Here is a 21,864-nt window from a genome sequence, read left to right as displayed (position 1 = left end):
TGGAATAGAAACCCTTGCCCTATGCCAATGAGAAATTGGCTATACAGTTGCCAAAGACAGACCACATTGAATCGAAACACATTGTTGGAAATTGAGGCAAGTGGGAATGAGAAGGCTGAGGAATACCTGAAAAGGGAGAAAGTGACTTCATCACCATTATGAATCCCCCGTGATCTACAGACAGAATCCACTTGTCTATTGTAATTATCTGCCAATGGGAAAGGAGAGAAGCAGTCTTTGAGAGAGAGGAATCTGGATGGGATGAAGGAAGAGGTAGTCACATGGAAGCAGGTTTATCAAGAAAGGAAGACTTCTGCCTTTAGAGTCATGACTGGGTTTCTCTGGACAGACCTTTTAGAGGACTTTTTACCCCTTAAAGGGCTGCCATTTTATTTATTTGCACAAAAGTACCTTCTTTGGAAAGATAATTCCTTTGGTATTTAGGAACAAGGGAAAGGAAAATCTGCTTAAGGTCTTGCATAACCTTACCCTTGTCCTGTAACACCTTAGAGGTCTGCAGCTGCAGAACCAAATGTTGAGTATCCAGAGGTGAATCTGACAACTTAGCCTTGATATTCTTTATAAGAGATTAAAGCACAATCCAGAAATACCTCTGCATGACTGACCCTGCCACGGCCCTTGAAGCATCAGCAGCATCCTAGCTACACTTGGCTGAATATCTAGCTGCCTGAGAAGCAGAATTGAGAAAGGAAAGAGCTGAAGTCTTGTCAGAGACAGACATATCAGTTAAGGCTTCCCCCAGTTTGGAAAGAAATACAGTGCAAAGGATTATTCCAGAAAAAATAATTTTAGCTAGCAGATCTAGAAAACACTCTCTCTCTCTGATACCCTCCATGTGGAAGGAATAAGGATGCCTTGCTGAAGTTTCAAGTAATTTACTCAGTTAAGTAGGTAGATTAGAACAAGAACGCTCATCCTGTATTTTCTCTGATAGTGGCTCTAAATATAAAACAAATATAAAGGGGAAGAGGACTCCCATGCCTAGTTGGAGAAGAGGTTAGTGCAGCCTTTCTTTATTAAATTAATACTTTTTAAGAATTTTACTTTTTGTGTGGCTTATTAGTTAGTTGTTTTTTTATAAATTATTTATAGTGTTTTCCTTTTGTGGATAGTGACAGTATGTTTAGAATTAGTTTTGTTGCAGGGTTGTGAAACCAGAGATGTCCTTCATGGATGCATCTGCAGTCATAACAAGTGGGTTGTCCTGTCGTCAGGCAGCCCTTCAGTCGGCCGGATTCCAAAGTCCGGGTCCGGCTTCGGCTGATGTCGCACTCCACCCGACGTCATCACTGCTGGTCTTCGGGTATAAAGGCATCAGCCGACGCCATTTTCCTCAGTCTTTCTTGCCGCGTGGCGCCCGAAGCAGAAGCTGTTCGCAAGTGCCGGTCGGTCGGATCCAGAGATTACTTCTACCGAATACTACTTCGAAGACTTCTAAAAGCTAAGTACCCCGTTGGGGACTCTTTCTTGCCTCAGCCGATGTCAGAAAAAGTTAACAATTGTTTAAACTGTGGGAAACAAATACCTCATAAAGATTTCCACTCTTACTGTCTGCCTTGTTTAGGCCCAGCCCACGACGTAGCAGCCTGTTCGGCCTGTGCTTCTTTCAACCGAGCGCTTAGGCGCGGTCGGAGTTTGCAGAACAGTTTTTCGGTTCTGTTTTTGCGTACATTATGCCGTCGGATCCTCCGACTACCCAATCTAGCAAAAAACACAAAGATAAAGACCGACACTCGCGGTCCGCGGTTTCGGCCGAAACCATGGTCAAGCAAACCGCGAGTGTCTCGGTTTCGGCCGAAACCGAGAAAACTGAACAAAGTACAGCTGAACCTATTCCTACAACCGAGGCCCCTGCTACAACTCTTGAAACGACTTCACAAATTTTACCCACTACGGTGGTTGACTTATCAGACACCATCCCCTTGGATGTTTCTACCCCAGCACGTGGTGCTGCTAGGCCTCCAGCAGCCATGTCCATTAAGGCCTTCGCCAGGGCTAAAGCAGCCAAGACTACTAAAACAGTGCCTGTTAAACCACCCACATCCAGGCCCTCTTCTAGTTCTCAAATGCTTACTTTGGCAGAAGATTTAATTTCTTTAATTAGAGGATCTCAATCTCACCCAGACAGGGCCTCTCAGCCCCCAGAGAAGAGACCTAGGGCAGAGCCCCCTGAGCCAGTGTCCTCTGATGATTCTGCTGATGAATCAGACATAACTGACCAGCCAGAGGCTCCCTTCTCCAATTTTGAGGATTCTGATGCTGAAGAATCCATCCCAGCTGCTTCCCCACCAGAAGAATTCTCCTTTGGGGAAACCTTGCATGCCATGCGAGAACAGTTCCAATGGCAGCAACAGGATTTTTCAGACTTCAGAAAAAGACTTAGGACTTTTCTGCACCTCCCACAGCACAGGCCCTTAGCTATACCCCCTGTTCTCTCTGTGGTGGATGATGCTTTCAATGATGTTTGCTCCGCTCCAGACTCTTTACCCCCAGCCCCTGCCAAACCAGACAGATTTTACAGGGTGCCAGATACTCATCACCACCTTTACAAGGCTCCACTTGCAGACCCAGAAACTATATCCCAGGGCCCCAAGGCAGTAGCCGACCATAGCTAAAACCCTATTCCTTCTGAAAGGGAAGCAAGGTCATTAGACAGATGGGGTAAAAAGGTCTACACTTCAGCTACTCTCTCAGCTAGAGCTTTAAACTGTCAGTTTCACATGATACAATACCAAGAGTTTATGCTGGACCAGTTAACTAAAAAACTAACCACTGATGAATCTCTTGATAAAAATATGTATTAGAGATGGTAAATAACATACAACAGGTTAGCAACCATTCCTTAAAATGTGGCTATGATGCACTGGAGGCTTCATTTAGATCAGCCATGACAGGCACAGTGATAAGAAGGCATGCATGGCTAAAGGAACAAGCTTTACCGGATCATGTTAAAGCTAAGTTGCTAGATGCTCCTATGGACAAGACAAGTTTGTTTGGTACATCTGCCCAGCAGGTTATGAAGAAAATGGAAGAAAAGGCAAAATCTGTTCAAACTGTTAAAGATTTCTTGCAGGTTCAACCCCCAAGGTTTAGCAGGAACTGGCCTGCAAAATATTGGTCCTTTCCTGACTCCACAAAATTTCAAAGGGGCAGGAATAGACGTTCCAGAGGCAGAAACCAATCCAGAGGAGGTGCCTACAGAGGAAGACAGTGGCAAGGTAACAACAGAGGCACAGACACAGCCACTGCCACTACATCAACACAACCACAGTGACTTAACCCTAAATCCGCCTACCAGGGAACAAATAGCTGCTCCTCTAGGCGGAAAGTTAACCTTATTTTCAAAGAACTGGCACTACATAACAAAGGACAAGTGGATTTTACAAACCATAGATCAAGGTTACCGGTTTCACTTCCACACTTTTCCAGTCAAAAGAGGAATGCCAAATCTAACTCCAAATCAAAAAACAGAGGCTCTACGCCAGATAATGGAGTTAGCAAACATGAGAGCTGTGGAAAGAGTGCCAACAGCAGAGCAAGGAAAGGGGTTCTACTCCAGACTATTCCTAGTTCCAAGAAAGGAAAAAAGTTGGAGACCAATACTCGACCTGTCCACCCTAAATACATACACCATTGTCCCAAAATTCAAAATGCTGACCCTACAGCAACTTCTTCCCATGCTGGGCAAGGAGTCTTGGCTGGTAACTCTAGATCTCAAGGAGGCATACCTGCACGTCCCCATTCGACCAATCTGCAGAAGATACCTCAGATTTCTTGCAGGATCAGAGCACTATCAATTCTCAGCATTGCCTTTTGGCTTATCTACTGCGCCCAGAGTATTCACAAAATGCCTGGCATCAGTAATCGCCCATTGCAGACTTCAGGGAATTCAAATTTACCCATACCTGGACGACTGCCTGCTACAAGGGGACAACAAAAGCAAGCTGACAACAGATTTACAAAGGGTCATTTACTTGCTACAAGCACTGGGATACACAGTCAATTTACAAAAGTCAAGGCTGATACCATCCCAAACAAGGACATTCTTGGGCGCGGAATTGGACACAGTAAAACAAATGGCATTCCTGACTACAGAAAAACAAAAAGAACTCCCTCTATACTTCTTGGCACTAACAAGACTGAACAAGTAAACAGCAAGAAAAGTACTGCAGGCCTTGGGCTTCATGGCATCATGCATAATCTTGGTTCCATTTGCCAGACTACATATGAGAAAACTACAGTGGTACCTAAAGAATTTATGGTCCCAACACAGACACAGTCTAGAAACAGAAATCCCAATAATTCCATGCTTAAAACAGGAGTTCCTATGGTGGGCTCAGGCATGCCAGTCAAACCCAGGCCTACCCTTTCGCAGATGTCAAGCAAGCCAGACCATCACAACAGACGCTTCAGACCTAGGATGGGGGGCCCACATGCTGGACAAATGCGTGCAAGGATTGTGGACACAGGATCAACTTCAACTGCACATCAACCTAAAAGAAATGCTGGCAGTAAAACTGGCAATCCAAAAGTTCAAACCATTTCTCAAAGAGGGCCAGTTGATGATAAGGACAGACAACACCACAGTCATGTGGTACATCAACAAACAGGGAGGCACTCATTCATACCCCTATGCAGAATGACCTTGGAGCTGTGGACCCTGGCACTCAGCTACAACATCCAGTTACAGGCAATATTTGTACCAGGGAAAGACAATACCCTAGCAGACAAATTAAGCAGAACCACTTCGTAGCCCACGAATGGAAGCTTCACCCGGACATCTTCAAGACCATCTCAAAGAAATGGGGAATGCCACAGATAGACCTATTCGCATCACCTCTCAATCACCAGCTCAAAAAATTCTGCACAAGGACATTCCACCCATTAGCATGGAAAGTGGATTCGCTCTCTTTCAACTGGAAAGGCCTAACAGCATATGCATTCCGCCTCTTCCTTTGATACACAAGGTACTACTGAAAATCAAGGAAGAACGTCCAAGGATAATCCTGATAGCTCCAAACTGGCCAAGACAACACTGGTACCCACTACTGAGGAGCATGTCTCGGAACAATATGTGGACAATTCCCTTGATGTTAACGCAGAACAACTACAGCATCATACATCCAAACCTAAAAACCTTGCAACTGACTGCATGGAACATCACATAACAGCAGCTATTCCAGAACTTTCCCAAAGAGTTAAAGACATTATTCTTGAAGCACGCAGACCTTCAACAAGAAGGAACTATGCTGGAAAATGGAAAAGGTTTGTCATCTGGAGTACGGAAAGAGGAAAAGATGTGTCAAACATAGATATGCCTAACATTCTGGAGTATCTGGCGAACTTCTTCATTCAGGCCTGTCCTACTCCTCCATCAAGATACATGCATCAGCTATTTCAGCAGAATACAGCTTTGATACACCTGTTTTCCGCACCCTTTGCTCAGGCAATTCCTCAGAGGAATCAAGAATGTAAAACCTCCAAGGAAACCACCATTACCAGCTTGGGATTTAAACTTTGTGCTAGAAAAGTTGACACTAGCACCCTTTGAACCAGCAGCAACAGCAGACCTACAACACCTGTCATGGAAAACTGCTTTCCTACTGGCAATTACTTCAGCAAGGAGGGTTTCAGAACTACAGGCCTTAATGGCAGTGCAACCCTTCCTAATCTTCCACCAAGACAGAGTGTCCATGAGGACTAATCCTACATTTATGCCTAAGGTGGTATCCAGACTGTCTTTAAACCAGGCAATCCACCTACCTACCTTCTTTCCCAACCCACAAAACAGAGGGAAAGAATACTGCATACCTTGGATGTACATAGACAGCTACGCTACTACTTGGACAGAACAAAAAATAGCAGAAAGACTGACCAACTTTTTGTAGCCTATGCAACAGGAAGGGAAGGAAAGGCTATTTCCAAACAGACAATCTCCAAATGGATAGGAAATTGCATACGATTCTGTTACTCCTTCCATGGAAAACCAATTCCACAGAACATAAGACCTCATTCTACAAGGGCAACAGCCACTACCACAGCCTTCTTACGAGGAGTGGCAACCAAAGACATTATTGAGGCGGCTACTTGGACCTCCGTGCATACATTTGCCAAGCATTATAATTTGCCTCTATATTCCAGATCCCGAGCAGGGTTTGCCACTGCTGTACTGCAAGGGATCCTAAACACACCATAATCTATTTTTTATCCTCCTCCCCTAGTTGGCTATGGTATTCTACCCACTTGTTATGACTGCAGATGCATCCATGAAGGACATAGTACAGTTTTGTACCTACCATAAATGTAGATGTCCGAACTGGATAGCATCTGCAGTCAGGATTACCCTCCCTCCATCCCCTCTGTGGTACTCCTAGGGTGTTTACCCTTCTAATAGCTAGCTGTTGGGGGGGGAGTCTTTTATGGTGTATTTGTTTGTGTATATGTACATACATGCTTATGGTTGTGTTTACCTCTATCTATTTGGAAACATTATAACTGTATTATGGTAGAGGATAACTCCGCTCGTCTATGGAACGCCAAAAATGTAGAAAAAATATTCCAAAATGTAAAACTCCAAAACGAAGGAAGGTAAATGCAAAAAGATTTATTAAATCAGTTGTGATCCAGTCTTCATCAGAACAACCAAATGCTCACTAATAACGTGGTATATATACTCTCACATCCAATTAGCAGCCTCTCCTACAATTGAACCATTTAATACATTAAACTATTAAAATATTAAAATAGGCGCCAAATATTTGAACTGTTCTTACATTCAAAATTATGTAAACATACCTACACTCATAAACCACTAAATTGCTTCAATAATACTGTGATATAATAAAATAAAAATGTGCCATAATATAAGGAAGTACTATAACAAAGATAAAGAGATACACTAAAAATGTATCTAAAAGTTCACATACAATGAGCTCTCTCTGAAATAGATATCCAAAATACATGAAATGCATAACACCTACGTATGTGAAATATTTGATCAGCATATTGTCTGAAATGAGGTATAAAAAATCAAGTATAAAAAATCAAGTATAAAAAATCATTAAATGCTAGATACAGTGAACAGGTCATACCCTTAATGCATGTTAAAATCTTTAAACAATGCTGAATACAATGACATAAATATGGCTTAAGTATTCTAAAAACATTGGATAATTTTAAAATTAAAAAATTATTGTGAATAATGGATGTAATTTACATTGTGTAGATCAATGGTTTAATTGGTCTTGGTAGTGGACCATCCTATCATGAAGAATTAAAAAATTTTTTATTCTAAGGCTAAAAAGGGTTTTATGCTAATAAATTCATTGAGGCCAGGTGGTCTCGTCGAATCTGTTAGGATTTGCCATTTGCTTTCACATGCTGACAGTTTCATTTTCCAATCGCCCCCCAACACAGTGGTATCCACCTGCTCTATTATAGAAAATAGAAAGCTGTGTTCTTCACCTTTTTCCATTATGTGTTTGCACAATGCATTTTTGTTATCACACTTTCTTATTCTATATAGATGTTCATATATGCGTCTGTTCAGTTGTCTCTCTGTTTTGCCCACACAGTGGGCATTACATTTGGTACAGACAGCCAAATATACCACCTGTTTGGTCTTACAATTGCCCCTCAAGCATTTGATGGTGGTATGACAGACGTCGTTTAATCTTATACTTTTATTACTGTTAATATATTTGCATTGTTTGCAGTTGCCACATTTCGCCGTCCCCGTATAGTTAGCTGGTTTATTTTGAGCGTAACTATTCCTTTCTAATAAAACTTTCAAGTTGGGAGCTGTTTTATATACACATCTCGGTTGCCTACCCAAGATCTGATCTTTATCTATAACACTCAATGTATGCCAATATCTCTCCAAAATATCTTTAATAATGTGTGTACTAGGCGGATACATAAGAATACATACCCTACCTACTGAGGATTCATGTATGCCCTCTCTAATGGATGGTTTGTAAGTACCTAATAAAGGAGGGTATTTTTTGCCCCATTGTTCGGTTACATAATAAATAACCTCATTGATCATGTGATCAGGGTAGGCTCTTTTGTTAAACATATCTCTGATCAATGCAAGTTCCGACTTGAACCAGGTCAACATTGGCCATAGTCGCATCGATCTCATCATTGAGGAGTTCCTCATCGATAATAGGATCTCGAACGAGACCTATTCATTTTTAAAGGTAGATCATCCAGTGTTGGCCAAGATAGTGGGTATCCCCAAATTACACAAATCTCTTCCTCAACCACCCTTCCGCCCCATTGTTTCGGGTTCAAGGTCTAAATCATTTAAAATCGGACAGCTCATCGACGGATGGCTCAAGAAGGTATATGACAACATCCCGCACATCATCAAAGATTCATGGAGATTCTTGGGGGCCATCACTAAGGATCTATGGGATACTAATTTGATCTTCTTGACGGTTGACGTCGTAGATTTGTTCTCTTGCATACCCAAGATAGAAGGCCTGGAATATTTTGAAAGAAGTTTAAAGAAATTCAGGGAATTTTCATGGGAGAAAATCAGCCTTCTATGCGACATGATGTCGCTTGTGTTAGATCACAATTACATCTTATTCCAAGGAGAATATTTCAGACAGACCAGGGGGGTGGCGATGGGAGCAGCTTGTGCTCCTATCTTCGCCAACCTGGTGATGGCCGAATGGGAAACTGAAAGTGTTTTCAAAAGTTCTTATTACAAAGACATAGCTCTATATGTCAGGTACCTTGACGACATCTTTATTTTATGGAAAGCATCCGTGGAGCGATTGGAGGAATTTATGTTATATCGTAACCAGACAGTGGAGTTCTTAAAGTTCACCCATGAGTATAGTCATCGAGAAATTTCATATCTGGATGTTCTCTTAAAGAAAAATGACAGCGGATTTACTTCCAGTACGTATAGAAAACCAACTTTTTCGAATGACTATGTGCATTACAGTAGTAACCATCCACCACATGTCTTTAAAAACGTGTTGAAGGGTCAATGCATTCGAGTGGCCAGGATGTCATCCAACGTACACATCCTGCAGTCGGAACTTGCATTGATCAGAGATATGTTTAACAAAAGAGCCTACCCTGATTACATGATCAATGAGGTTATTTATTATGTAACCGAACAATGGGGCAAAAAATACCCTCCTTTATTAGGGACTTACAAACCACCCATTAGAGAGGGCATACATGAATCCTCAGTAGGTAGGGTATGTGTTCTTATGTATTCGCCTAGTACACACATTATTCAAGATATTTTGGAGAGATATTGGCATACATTGAGAGTTATAGATAAAGATCAGATCTTGGGTAGGCAACCGAGATGTGTATATAAAACAGCTCCCAACTTGAAAGTTTTATTAGAAAGGAATAGTTACGCTCAAAATAAACCAGCTAACTATACGGTGGGATGCGCAAACAATGCAAATATATTAACAGTAATAAAAGTATAAGATTAAACGACGTCTGTCATACCACCATCAAATGCTTGAGGGGCAATTGTAAGACCAAACAGGTGGTATATTTGGCTGTCTGTACCAAATGTAATGCCCACTATGTGGGCAAAACAGAGAGACAACTGAACAGACGCATATATGAACATCTATATAGAATAAGAAAGTGTGATAACAAAAATGCATTGTGCAAACACATAATGGAAAAAGGTGAAGAACACAGCTTTCTATTTTCTATAATAGAGCAGGTGGATACCACTGTGTTGGGGGGCGATTGGAAAATGAAACTGTCAGCATGTGAAAGCAAATGGCAAATCCTAACAGATTCGACGAGACCACCTGGCCTCAATGAATTTATTAGCATAAAACCCTTTTTAGCCTTAGAATAAAAAAATTTTTAATTCTTCATGATAGGATGGTCCACTACCAAGACCAATTAAACCATTGATCTACACAATGTAAATTACATCCATTATTCACAATAATTTTTTAATTTTAAAATTATCCAATGTTTTTAGAATACTTAAGCCATATTTATGTCATTGTATTCAGCATTGTTTACGTAAGATTTTAACATGCATTAAGGGTATGACCTGTTCACTGTATCTAGCATTTAATGATTTTTTATACTTGATTTTTTATACTTGATTTTTTATACCTCATTTCAGACAATATGCTGATCAAATATTTCACATACGTAGGTGTTATGCATTTCATGTATTTTGGATATCTATTTCAGAGAGAGCTCATTGTATGTGAACTTTTAGATACATTTTTAGTGTATCTCTTTATCTTTGTTATAGTACTTCCTTATATTATGGCACATTTTTATTTTATTATATCACAGTATTATTGAAGCAATTTAGTGGTTTATGAGTGTAGGTATGTTTACATAATTTTGAATGTAAGAACAGTTCAAATATTTGGCGCCTATTTTAATATTTTAATAGTTTAATGTATTAAATGGTTCAATTGTAGGAGAGGCTGCTAATTGGATGTGAGAGTATATATACCACGTTATTAGTGAGCATTTGGTTGTTCTGATGAAGACTGGATCACAGCCGAAAGCGCTTAACTGATTTAATAAATCTTTTTGCATTTACCTTCCTTCGTTTTGGAGTTTTACATTTTGGAATATTTTTTCTACATTTTTGGCGTTCCATAGACGAGCGGAGTTATCCTCTACCATAATACAGTTATTGTGTTTCCTATCTATTTGGCGTGGTATTTGGAAACATTGGCATCTATCCAAATTTTAGCCTGCAAGAGGGCTACTGGCATCTGGGGCAAGAAACACTGAGGAAAATGGCGTCGGCTGATGCCTTTATACCCGAAGACCAGCAGTGATGACGTCGGGTGGAGTGCGACATCAGCCGAAGCCGGACCCGGACTTTGGAATCCGGCCGACTGAAGGGCTGCCTGACGACAGGACAACCCACTTGTTATGACTGCAGATGCTATCCAGTTCGGACATCTACATTTATGGTAGGTACAAAACTGTACTTTGTCACTTCACCTCCTGTGATGTATGTGACAGTGATTATGGCCATGCTTTATTGCTCAGATATTGGGTAGGTTTCCCTGCTGGCTCAATTGAAACAACAGTCCACTGCACATAACAACTTGGCTCCAGTGAGACATTCTGGTACATGCTTACAAGCCTACTGAATGATGCTACAGGTTAGTGCATGTTTTTATGCATGACATTATTTAAATTCTTTCATTGTTTATGTCACATATTGAATTTGGAGTATATGTTGTAGGAAGAAGTAGGAATGATGCATTCAGTGTATAGTCATGCCATGTTTTGTGCATAACTAGCGCCAAACTGGAGTCTTTACAAGTCCAAAATCAGGTATAACTTTTAAGTATTACCCTAATTCACTTTAGTAGGAGAATAACCTGACTGGCAACTAACCGTGACTTTCTCCTTATCCAGCCTGGTGATAGGTACATCTGTGTGTCTCACAGTGGAGTCTCCTATGACTAATATGTTGGGTTTATGGTAAACCCTTAGTGGTTGTGCAGCGTAGGTAGTTGCTGCACTGTCTCAGGATGCCCACATCAACCAGATTGGCAAGAGAAACTGTAGGAAATCTTCCATCCATATTTGTCAGAATCTAGGGGAGAAAGGCCAGGGAGAGCTAAGGGGTGGGCCTAAAGCCCAGTGCTTAAACCAAAACTAAGAGCTTAGAATAACACTTCAGAATAATTTAGACAGGCTATAAACAAGCAGTAATAAATGCAACAGAAAAGATGCAGTTGAACACTTTAGAGAACAGGCACCAAGCAGCATGAAGAATCAAAGCAAGATGAAGTAACAGAGTAGTAGGAAGAAACACAAATTAGAAAAATACAAGCAGCTGAATAAAGTGTTTTTTTTTTTTTTTTGAGAAAGTTTTTGGATCACTAAGAGATTCCAAGTTTTTGGTGAGTTTTTTATGCATTATTTGTATGTGCATATGAAATGTAAGATTATAGGTAAGGTAAGTACTAGGATAGCTGCTCTTGCTGGCCATTTTATCTAGTTAATTTCCGCTTTTGTGTTTGAAATAACCTATCTCAATAGATTATTGATTGGCCTTACCTGTCCCAAGGTTGATAATTAAATATTACCCCTAAAGAGAATAACTGGGATCATACCATAGATAATTTGAGTGGATCCATGCATACAATAAAGCATTTAGGAGCTGCACATGCCCATTGGTAGTGCATGGGGACGTTCTGGGGTAAATTTTCTGTTTCCCATCCATATACCTTGGTTGCAGTTGAAAATGGACAGGGATGAACTTTGTTTTATGTGGATGGGGAGTCTGTTCCACAGCAGTGGTATCCTCTGCAAAATATACCTGTCCCTCCAAACTGTTCTATTAATGTTACAGAAGAGGTTTAAATGCCTAGGCAAATTATTTCTGATGACATTTGATTTACTGATGTGCAGTAAATCCATTAGTAATAGATCACAGGATGCCTTCTATGCCAGACACAGTTGACTTCTTTGAAGTCTGTAGGATACTGACTATACTGACAGGGATTTCATTTGGTTCATGTAGGACATGTTGTTTAGGCCTTGTATCCTTTTAGTAAGATATCTTTGTGTGAGCTCCAGTCATTGCATGTATCTGAACAGATATATGCCAAAGGGGGCATTATGTGCAATGACTGTCCCAATGAAGGCTGAGTAGAGGGGGTCAATGACATCCCTAGATCTAGACACAGTTCCTTTGTTTATAATCTGTGCAATATAGAAGGACTTTCTTACAACGACAGACACATGTTGGTCAGAAGTTGTCACTGTCCACATAAGTTCCCAAATCCTGAACAACTGGGTCAAGTCTTAGGGGCATATTGTCAGTGTGGTAGTTCCCAGGGGGTAGACGACTTCCCAAAACATACAATAATGCATTTTGGGTTCCTATTAAGATGATGAAAATGCATTTTGTTGAATGTGTTTTCGTCGACACATGTAGGGCGAACAGGCAAAACAGCGAAGCGGCTGTTCAGCAAATTCTTTCCATGGGAAAGAAGTCACTTGACCACTTCATTGCTTTGCCTGTTCTGAAGTGTAGTGTGGTCCCTTGTCCGGTATAGCTCCCGAGCGTGATTGTGAAACAGTTACTGACCTTAGGGTTAGGGTGCGGATTAAGGTAAGTGCATATGTATGAAAGTGTTTAATGTATTTTATTTTGCATTAGATGTATGGTCGAGTTGCGTGTGTATGTGTTTTCAGCTGTTTACTTTTGTTTTGGGGGGGGTAGGATTAGGGTTAAGGTAAGTGTGTATGTGTTTGGAACTGTTTATGTAAATGTACGAGAGTTACTGACCTTAGGGTTAGGGTGCAGGTTAAGGTAAGTGCATATGTTTTAAAATGTTTACTGTTTTTTTTTTCCGTTAGATGTATGGTTGGGTTACATGCATACGTGTATTTAGTTGTTTACTGTTTTTTGGGGGGGTATAATTAGGGTTAGGGTATGTGTGTATGTAGTTGGAAGTGTTTAATGTTTTTTTTTGGGAAGGTTGGAACAGTGATTTCTTTCCCTAGGAAAGAAATCGCTGTTCAGTGGTTTTGACATTTTCAGCGTGCACTGAATATGTGTCAATGAAACACCGTTCGCTGTTTTCAGCGTTCAGTGTTTTAATATGAACCCTGCATTTTGTGGTATTTAGTTTTAGACCATGGTTTGGACACCAGTTATTTGTTTGACACAAACCTCATTGCAGGATTGCCTGAGACATTTGAGTATTTATCCTAGCTTGCAGTAATCTGCAAACTTAGTTGTCATCATCCCCTTTTATCATTACTATTAGTATTATTATCATTGTTATTATTCAGTATTACTTATAATCATCCACTATCCTCCCTCATTGTTTGCTATTCAAAGTGACTTCAGATGGTGTATTATTAAGTGAGAGGATTTTAAATGTTTTTCAGGAGAGCTCTGGGGGAAAACTGTAGTAATTTGAGGCGGTTGAGCATGAGTTGTGAGTTACAAAGCCATGTTTCGGTGTCTGTTACAGCTTCCTGAGTAATTTTTTGGAGATGTGCCAAGTTATCTGATAACACTTATGAGTGTGAAGTCATCAGTGTATTGTATTAGGGAAGCCTGTTGTGTGGATCACTGGGGGGGTGCTGGTGTATGAAAGAGAAGGAGAGCAAGGATAGAGCCTTGTGGTACACTGGTGGTGACTGCGAGGTATGGAGAGAGGATGGAATGCCATTTTACTAACTGATACCTATTGGACAAACAGCTTTTGAACCATAGAAGGGTGATCTGTGATGGATCTAATGTGAACATTTGAAGTAGAAGTTTGCTGTGACAAATTGAGTTGAAGGCTTTAAACAAGTATAGAAATAAGGGGGGACAAGTTTGTTGTTATCTTTTTCTTTATTAACAGTATCTATAAGGGTTAGAGGTGCAGTGTTACTTATATGGGTGGTACAGGAGCCATGTTTTTCCTGTATTCGGATATGCTGGGTTTAGCATGATGGTTAATTTCTTCACCTCATAAACAGAGTACACAGTTTGGTTCAGACTTCATGGCAATTAGCCTACTATTCTCACATGAACCTAAGATCACTTTAGGTCTAAGGTTAGTGAAATCTGTTGAATTTCCTACTTTGTATAAATAATGTGCGACTAATTCCCAAGAAGGGAATATGGGATTCCTAGACTGACCTATTTATAAGGATTGAGACAAGATGCAGGGATGGGGGTCATAGGAATCCCTGCCTTAGAATGATGAGGTATATGCGGACATATCCAGCAGTTTGTGTTTAAATTTTTGGCATATTGCTGAAGGACCAGCCAGAAACTGCTTTCTCTTGACCAGTTTATAGAAGGAAATAGCAGCAGAAACCAAGCAAGGGTACCTGTTGTCACTGGATTCATCATGGCATGCTACTGACCTTGACTTTGTCACTGGGCAGATGATTTATCTGTCGCACCTCGATCTCCCTCTGTTGGCTGCATTGAGTCATTTGGTGCCCCCACATGGCATGATCTTCTTGCAGTGAGATGAATGGATCTATGATGGTAGTCCTGCACAGCGAACAGCAGTCAAGGTTTTTAGCAGGTACCAGGAAAGGACCTTTCCACCTCGGGCTGTGGCCGTTCTTCTCCAGGAAAATTTTTACATAAACCCAGTCACCCATCTGTAGTTGATAACAGGGCTGGTCTCAACTTCCAGCTGGCATTTAGTGAGGCCCTCATACTCATTAACGCTAAGGGTAGGCCTGCGTGCCACTTTAAGTGTGTTTGAGCACAAATCTTTGAAATTTTATTCCTAACAGTTCTGTTTACCATTTGCACTAATCCAGATGACTGTGGATGGTTGGTGCAGGGCATACTCAAGTTAGTATTAAAAAGTATGCACAATCCTTTAAGTTAAGAATTATTAAAATGTGTTCCCTGGTCAGTATTGATATTACATGATGCAACTAATCTTGGTATAAAAGCATACAGAATTTGTTTAACTACTGTTAATGTGCCAGGTTGCTGAGAACATCATCATCATCTTTTGGCTTTTCCCGTTAGGGGTCGCCACAGTGGATCATTTCTTTCCATTTCTTCATATCCTCTGCATCTTGCTCTGTCACACCAACCACCTGCATGTCCTCTCTCACCACGTCCATAAACCTTATCTTAGGCCTTCCTCTTTTCCTCTTACCTGGCAGCTCCATCCTTAGCATCTTTTTTCCAATATACCCATCATCCCTCCTCAGCACATGTCCAAACCAACGCAATCTAGTCTCTCTTGCTTTGTCTCCAAACTGTCCAACATGAGCTGACCCTCTAATATACTGATTCCTAATCCTATCTGTCCGAGTCACACTGATTGCAAGTCTTAACATCTTTAACTCTGCCACATCCAGCTCTGACTCCTGCCTTTTTGTCAATGCCACTTTGTCAATGCCACTGTTCTAACCCATATAACATAGCTGGTCTCATTACCCTCTTGTAGACCTTCCCTTTCACTCTTACTGGTACCCGTCTGTCACAAATCACTCCTGACACTCTTCTCTACCCATTCCACCCTGCCTGTACTCTCTTCTTCACTTCTCTTCCACATTCACCATTACTCTGAACTGTTGATCCCAAGTACTTAAACTCGTCCACCTTTACCAACTCTACTCTCTGCATCCTCACCATTCCTCCACCCTTCCTCTCATTTACACACATATATTCTGTCTTAGCCCTGCTGACCTTCATTCCTCTGCTCTCTAGAGCATATCTCCACCTCTCCAGAGTCTCCTCAACCTGATTCCTACTCTCACTACAGATCACAATGTCATCTGCAAACATCATAGTCCACGGGGCCTCCTGTCTGATCTCATTTGTCAACCTGTCCATCACCACTGCAAATAAGAAAGGACTCAGAGCTGATCCTTGATGTAATTCCACCTCCACCTTAAATGGATCTGTCACTCCCACTGCAGTCCTCACCACTGTCACACTACCCTTGTACATACCCTGTACCACTCTTACATACTTCTCTGCCACTCCCGACTTCCTCATACAATACCACAACTCTTCTCTAGGCACCCTGTCATATGCTTTCTCCAAGTCTACTAACACACAATGCAACTTCTTCTGACCTTCTCTGTATTTCTCCAATAACACTCTCAGAGCAAACATTGCATCTGTAGTGCTCTTTCCTGGCATGAAACCATACTGCTGATCACTAATCATCACCTCCCTTCTTAACCTAGCTTTTACTACTCTTTCCCATAACTTCAAGCTGTGACTGACCAATTTTATCCCTCTGTAGTTACTGCAGCTCTGCACATCACCCTTATTCTTAAGGATAGGTACCAAAACATGTTTTCTCCACTTCTCAGGCATCCTCTGACTTTCTAAAATTTCATTAAACAATCTAATTAAAAACTCCACTGCAATTTCTCCTAAGCACCTCCATGCTTCCATTGGTATGTCATCTGGGCCAACAGTCTTTCCATTCTTCATCCTCTTCATAGCTGTCCTTACTTCCTAGTTGCTAATCTGTTTCACTTCCTCATTCACTATCCCCACATCATCCAACCTTCTCTCTCTCTCATTCTCTTCATTCATCAGCCTCTCAAAATACTCTTTCTATCTACTCAACACACTCTCCTCTCTTGTGAGTACCTTTCCCTCACTATCCTTTATCACCCATACTTGCTGCACATCTTTCCCAGCTCTGTCCCTCTGTCTAGCCAATCGGTACAGGTCCTTTTCTCCCTCTTTAGTGTCCAATCTCTCATACAACTCTCCATACGCCTTATCCTGAGCTTTCACCACCTCTCTCTTTGCCATGCGCCTCATCTCCTTATACTCATGTCTACTTTCTTCATCTCTTTGACAATCCCACTTCTTCTTCACCAGCCTCTTCCTCTGTATACTCTCCTGTACTTCCTCATTCCACCACCAGGTCTCCTAGTCCTCCTTCCTCTGTCCAGATGTCACACCAAACACCTTTCTAGCAGTCTCCCTTACTAGTTCTGCTGTAGTTACCCAGCTATTCAGTAACTCTCCACTGCCTCCCAGTGCCTGTCTTAACTCTTCCCTAAACTCCACTTCACAATCACCCTTTTTTAACTTCCACCATTTAATCCTTGGCACTGCTTTCACACTCCTAACATACACACCACCAACAAAATAAATGGTAAATTATTAGTCCTAGGCATCTGAATGAAGTCCAGCTGCATGTTAACAAAAGTTTCCCAGGATAGAGGTAAACATTCAGCCTTAATGTTGGCATTTTTACTTACATTATACTCTTGACATATCCCACAATTTTGAACAATACTGAAGTATCAAAGAGGAGACATGAGGGGCATACCAACTTCGGGTAATTTGATTAAATAAAGCTGTGTTACATGTAAGGGCATTTAGTTGATATGCCCTTACCAGGTAACGTAGCAAAGAGGCAGGTGCCACCAGTCAGCCAACCAAATGTGGCCATATGGTATCAGAGGATTTTCTGCATTCATCGTTGAGCCACCTCTGAACTTCTCCCTGTGATGCTTCAGCTGGAAAGCATGGCGACCTCTTAAAATCAAACACATCATTACTGTTGCAGTTTGTTATCGTTAACATAAACAGACTTTTGAAACAAACTACAACTGCTTGTTTAGCACCTTGGTGTGTTAAATTGCTACCCTTTTAAACAGCATACTGGCCTTTTTGATGTGGACAACATTTGATTACAGACAGCCTCTTAGAATACTGAAGTGCATTTAACAATGATTTTATGTACCCTGAACTTTTAATATGTTTTCTTGAAGAGGTCAAAAACCCTCTCTCTTTCCAAAGTTGCCCAAAATCATGTACCATCCCAAAAGCATAACTGCTGTCTGTACAAATATTGGCCACCTTGTCTTTGGCTAACTCATAGATGTTTTGCAAAGCTAATATAGCTATTTGAGCAGAGGGAACACCTTCTAATCTTTACAACAATATTGTCTCTTTGGTGCAGATGGCTATTCCCGCAGTCAATTTGTCTCTTTGATTTCTTCCATATGAGCCATCCATGAACAAGTTCAGATCAGCATTGAGTATAGGAGTATCCTTGAAGTCCTTCCTAGGAGAAAGCAAATAGTTACACACACACAATCATGTGCTTCACCATCTTCAGCAGTAGGCAGCAGAGATGCAGGATTTAGAACAGGACAGTGGATCATAGAAATAGATGGATCAGAAAGAAGTGTAAGTTCAAACTGATTTAGAGGTGCAGTCAGTAGTGGTTGAGTTTTCATTTTAAGCAAAAGAGATGATACAGAATGATTGACAGCTACTGTGAGATCATGCCCAAACAACAGTGATTGTGCAAGATTAACTAGAATGGCAGCAGCAGCCGCAACTACCCTTAAACTGGGTGGAAAACCTTTTGCAACAGAATCAAGTTCCGTGCAGTAATAAGCTAATGGATGATATCTGTCCAAGTATTCCTTGAGCAAATCCATTTCTTTCATGACAGAATAAAATAAGTTTTATCATAGTCTGGTAACCCTAAAGATGGGGCAGTAGCTAAAGCTTGTTTAAAATTATGAAATAAATTGTCCTCTTCACTATTGCAAAGGCAAGTCTGTGGTGTATGCTACTTTAAAAGATTTGTCAAAGGTTTTGAAATTTCTGCGCAGCTAGGAATTCACTGGCTGCAGTATCCTGTCATACATAGGAAAGACCTAAGCTGTTGCTGAGTAGTCGGATGTGGGGCCTTAGATATTGTATGAATACGAGATGGTAACACTAGCCTCTACCCTGTGATATTAAATGACCAGGATAATGTACCTGAGGTGGCCACAATTGTATTTTTTCTCTAGACAATTTGTGTTCCTTTTCTGCAAGGATACTCTGATAATGCAAGGTATCCTACTGACACTGCTGAAAGAAATTTGATGCTATTAGTAAACCATCTACGTATTGTGCTAACAGAATCCCACCGGGAAATGTCACATTCTCCAAATCTTGTTTTTCTGACATTGAGAAAATAATGAAGGATATTCAGTATATCCTTGTGGCAACTGTGTAGATGTATATTGCTGTTCCTGATAAGTAAAAGCAAACAAAGTGACTGTCAGGTTGAACAGCTATAAAAAAGAATGCAGAACATAAATGTATGCCAGAATACTAACTAGCTGTAGGTGGTATGCAACGCAGCATTGTTGGTGGATTTGGATCAACAAGAAAAGTAGGCAATACTCATTTATTTATAAGTGTTAAGTCTTGTATATATTTATAAGTATCCTTTCCTGCCTTTTTAACTGGAAAAAAATATGAGTGTTATAAGGGCTTTTAGCTGATATTATTATTCCTTGCTGTATCAGAGACTAAATTACAGGTTTGATTCCCTGCTCTGCTTTGGGATTTAGTGGATATTGTGGCACTCCAGGAAGAGGTTTTGATGGGTCTAATTTTATTTTTATTGGTTCTGCTGATTTCGGTATACCTAGTTCATTTGCATGCTTTGCCTACAAGTTAGCAGGTACCTGCTGTAGTAACTCTCCATCTGTGTATGCTTCCAACAGGGTAATCCTCACCTTCTGCTAAAACTGCCAAAACTTCCCCATCTGATTCTGTCAGAACATTTTCAAACAGCACTTCGGGGAAACAGTAAATAGTAGAACCCAGCTTGCATAACAAATCTCTTCCTAGCAGATTTACTGGTGCAGTTGTACTCAAAATAAAATAATGCTTTTCTTCAATCAGACCAAAAGAAATGGGGATGGGTTCCAAAACAGGATACGTAACCGTAGTATTTGTGACTCCGACTGCCTTTACTTTATGCTCTGATACTTGTATTTGACTATCTGAAGTAATTTTTAACACTGGTGTAATGACTCCAGTGTCCACCAGAAAAGGTGCTTTTCTTTTAATTGATCTTAATGTAGGGTCCATTTTGATTTATTGGCAGTAGAGGGTTAAAATTTGCTTCTGTGTTATTTGCTTGACTTAGTATGGAGCTTCTTGACTCCCTCCAATCTAAGGCGGTGGTCTTGGAAAAACTGCATTATTTTAATTTGGTTGCCATTCAGTCCAAGTATCTTGGACTCTCTGCATTTGCCTGTGTGGGGACTCCCCTCTCCCATATGCTGCTTCTCCACAACTGAAGCAAGATGTGTTAGATGAAGCCCGAGGGTCACTGCCAGCATGTGGTTGGTCCACAACTGAAGTAAGATGTTTTAGATAAAGCCCAAGGGTCACTGCCAGCTTGTGGTTGGTCCACAACTGAAGCAAGATGTGTTAATGAAGCTGGAGAGTCACTGCCAGCTCGTGGTTGGCAACCAAACTGCACCTTGTTCCCCTTGGCTAGCACTTTTGCTAAATGCTCTAGCAATTTCTCTACCCCTCCCTCTGCTTCTGCCTCAACTGCTTGGGTTTTCCAGCTGCCTGATTTGTAAAGTTAACCGCTTATCCTCAGTAACCTTTCTACATTTTTCCTGAAACTATGTACAGTGATTTGGAGCACTTAATGCTGTTGTTGTTGTTGTGTCTTTCAGCTTTTCCCAGTTAGGGGTCACCACAGTGGAACTCCAGTCCGCTAATGATTGGCAGTTGATTTTTATGTGCTGAGTTGCCAGCCCTAACGCACAACCTTCAACGAAGGTACACCCATTCACGCATGTCTCCATGCAGAAGACGCTGTAGCTGAGAGTCGAACCGGTCAGCGTCTTACTGTGAGGCAACAACGCTACCGCAGCACCACCACCACGGATTATTTTTGGAGCACTTAATAAAGACTCAAAATCTTAAAGCTTGCCAGTGTAAGAGCACTTGCTGTATTTGATATGGTATGTCCCAGTAATGCTGTGGGCACATGAACTAGGGTATGTCCCAATCATGGTGTGTGCTCATGAATTTGTTTTCACAGTTTACAGTCTACGTCCTAATCATACGGTGGGCTCATGTACTTGTTTTAACTTTATCTGTAACTTTTAACTTATTTTTTCTCTTTTGCTTTCTCTCATACATTCGTACATTGACAGAATAAAACATCCCTCATACCTCTTACATTTCATTCATGATGGTACCGCCCTCAACACAAAGCACTTCCTTGTGTTAATTATTTCCTTTACTGTATGTGCACATACATTTACTATTCTCATTTGCTGTGGGGTCCTCCCACTTTTACTTTGCATACCTTACAAACAACTCAGTCAAACAAAAACAGTCATGCACTGATTCTACATTTTGCTAAAATGTTTAAAACAGAAAAAAAACAAGCTAACCCCTTTCTCCTTTAGAAATATTTTCCATGCCAAAGCTAGTATGTTGCACATCCTGAACAGCTGCACATCTGAGTCTCTGACTATTCCATACAAAGCAGCGTGGATTATACATAATGCAAGTGATACTTTATTCCCTAAAATATTCAGTAAAGGACCACCCAGCCCCCCCAA

Source organism: Protopterus annectens, chromosome 6.part1, assembly GCF_019279795.1.
Source record: "Protopterus annectens isolate FY-2018-M chromosome 6.part1, PAN1.0, whole genome shotgun sequence".
NCBI lineage: Eukaryota > Metazoa > Chordata > Ceratodontiformes > Protopteridae > Protopterus > Protopterus annectens.
The sequence above is the reverse complement of the archived record's forward strand: the minus strand, read 5'-3'. Positions refer to the sequence as shown.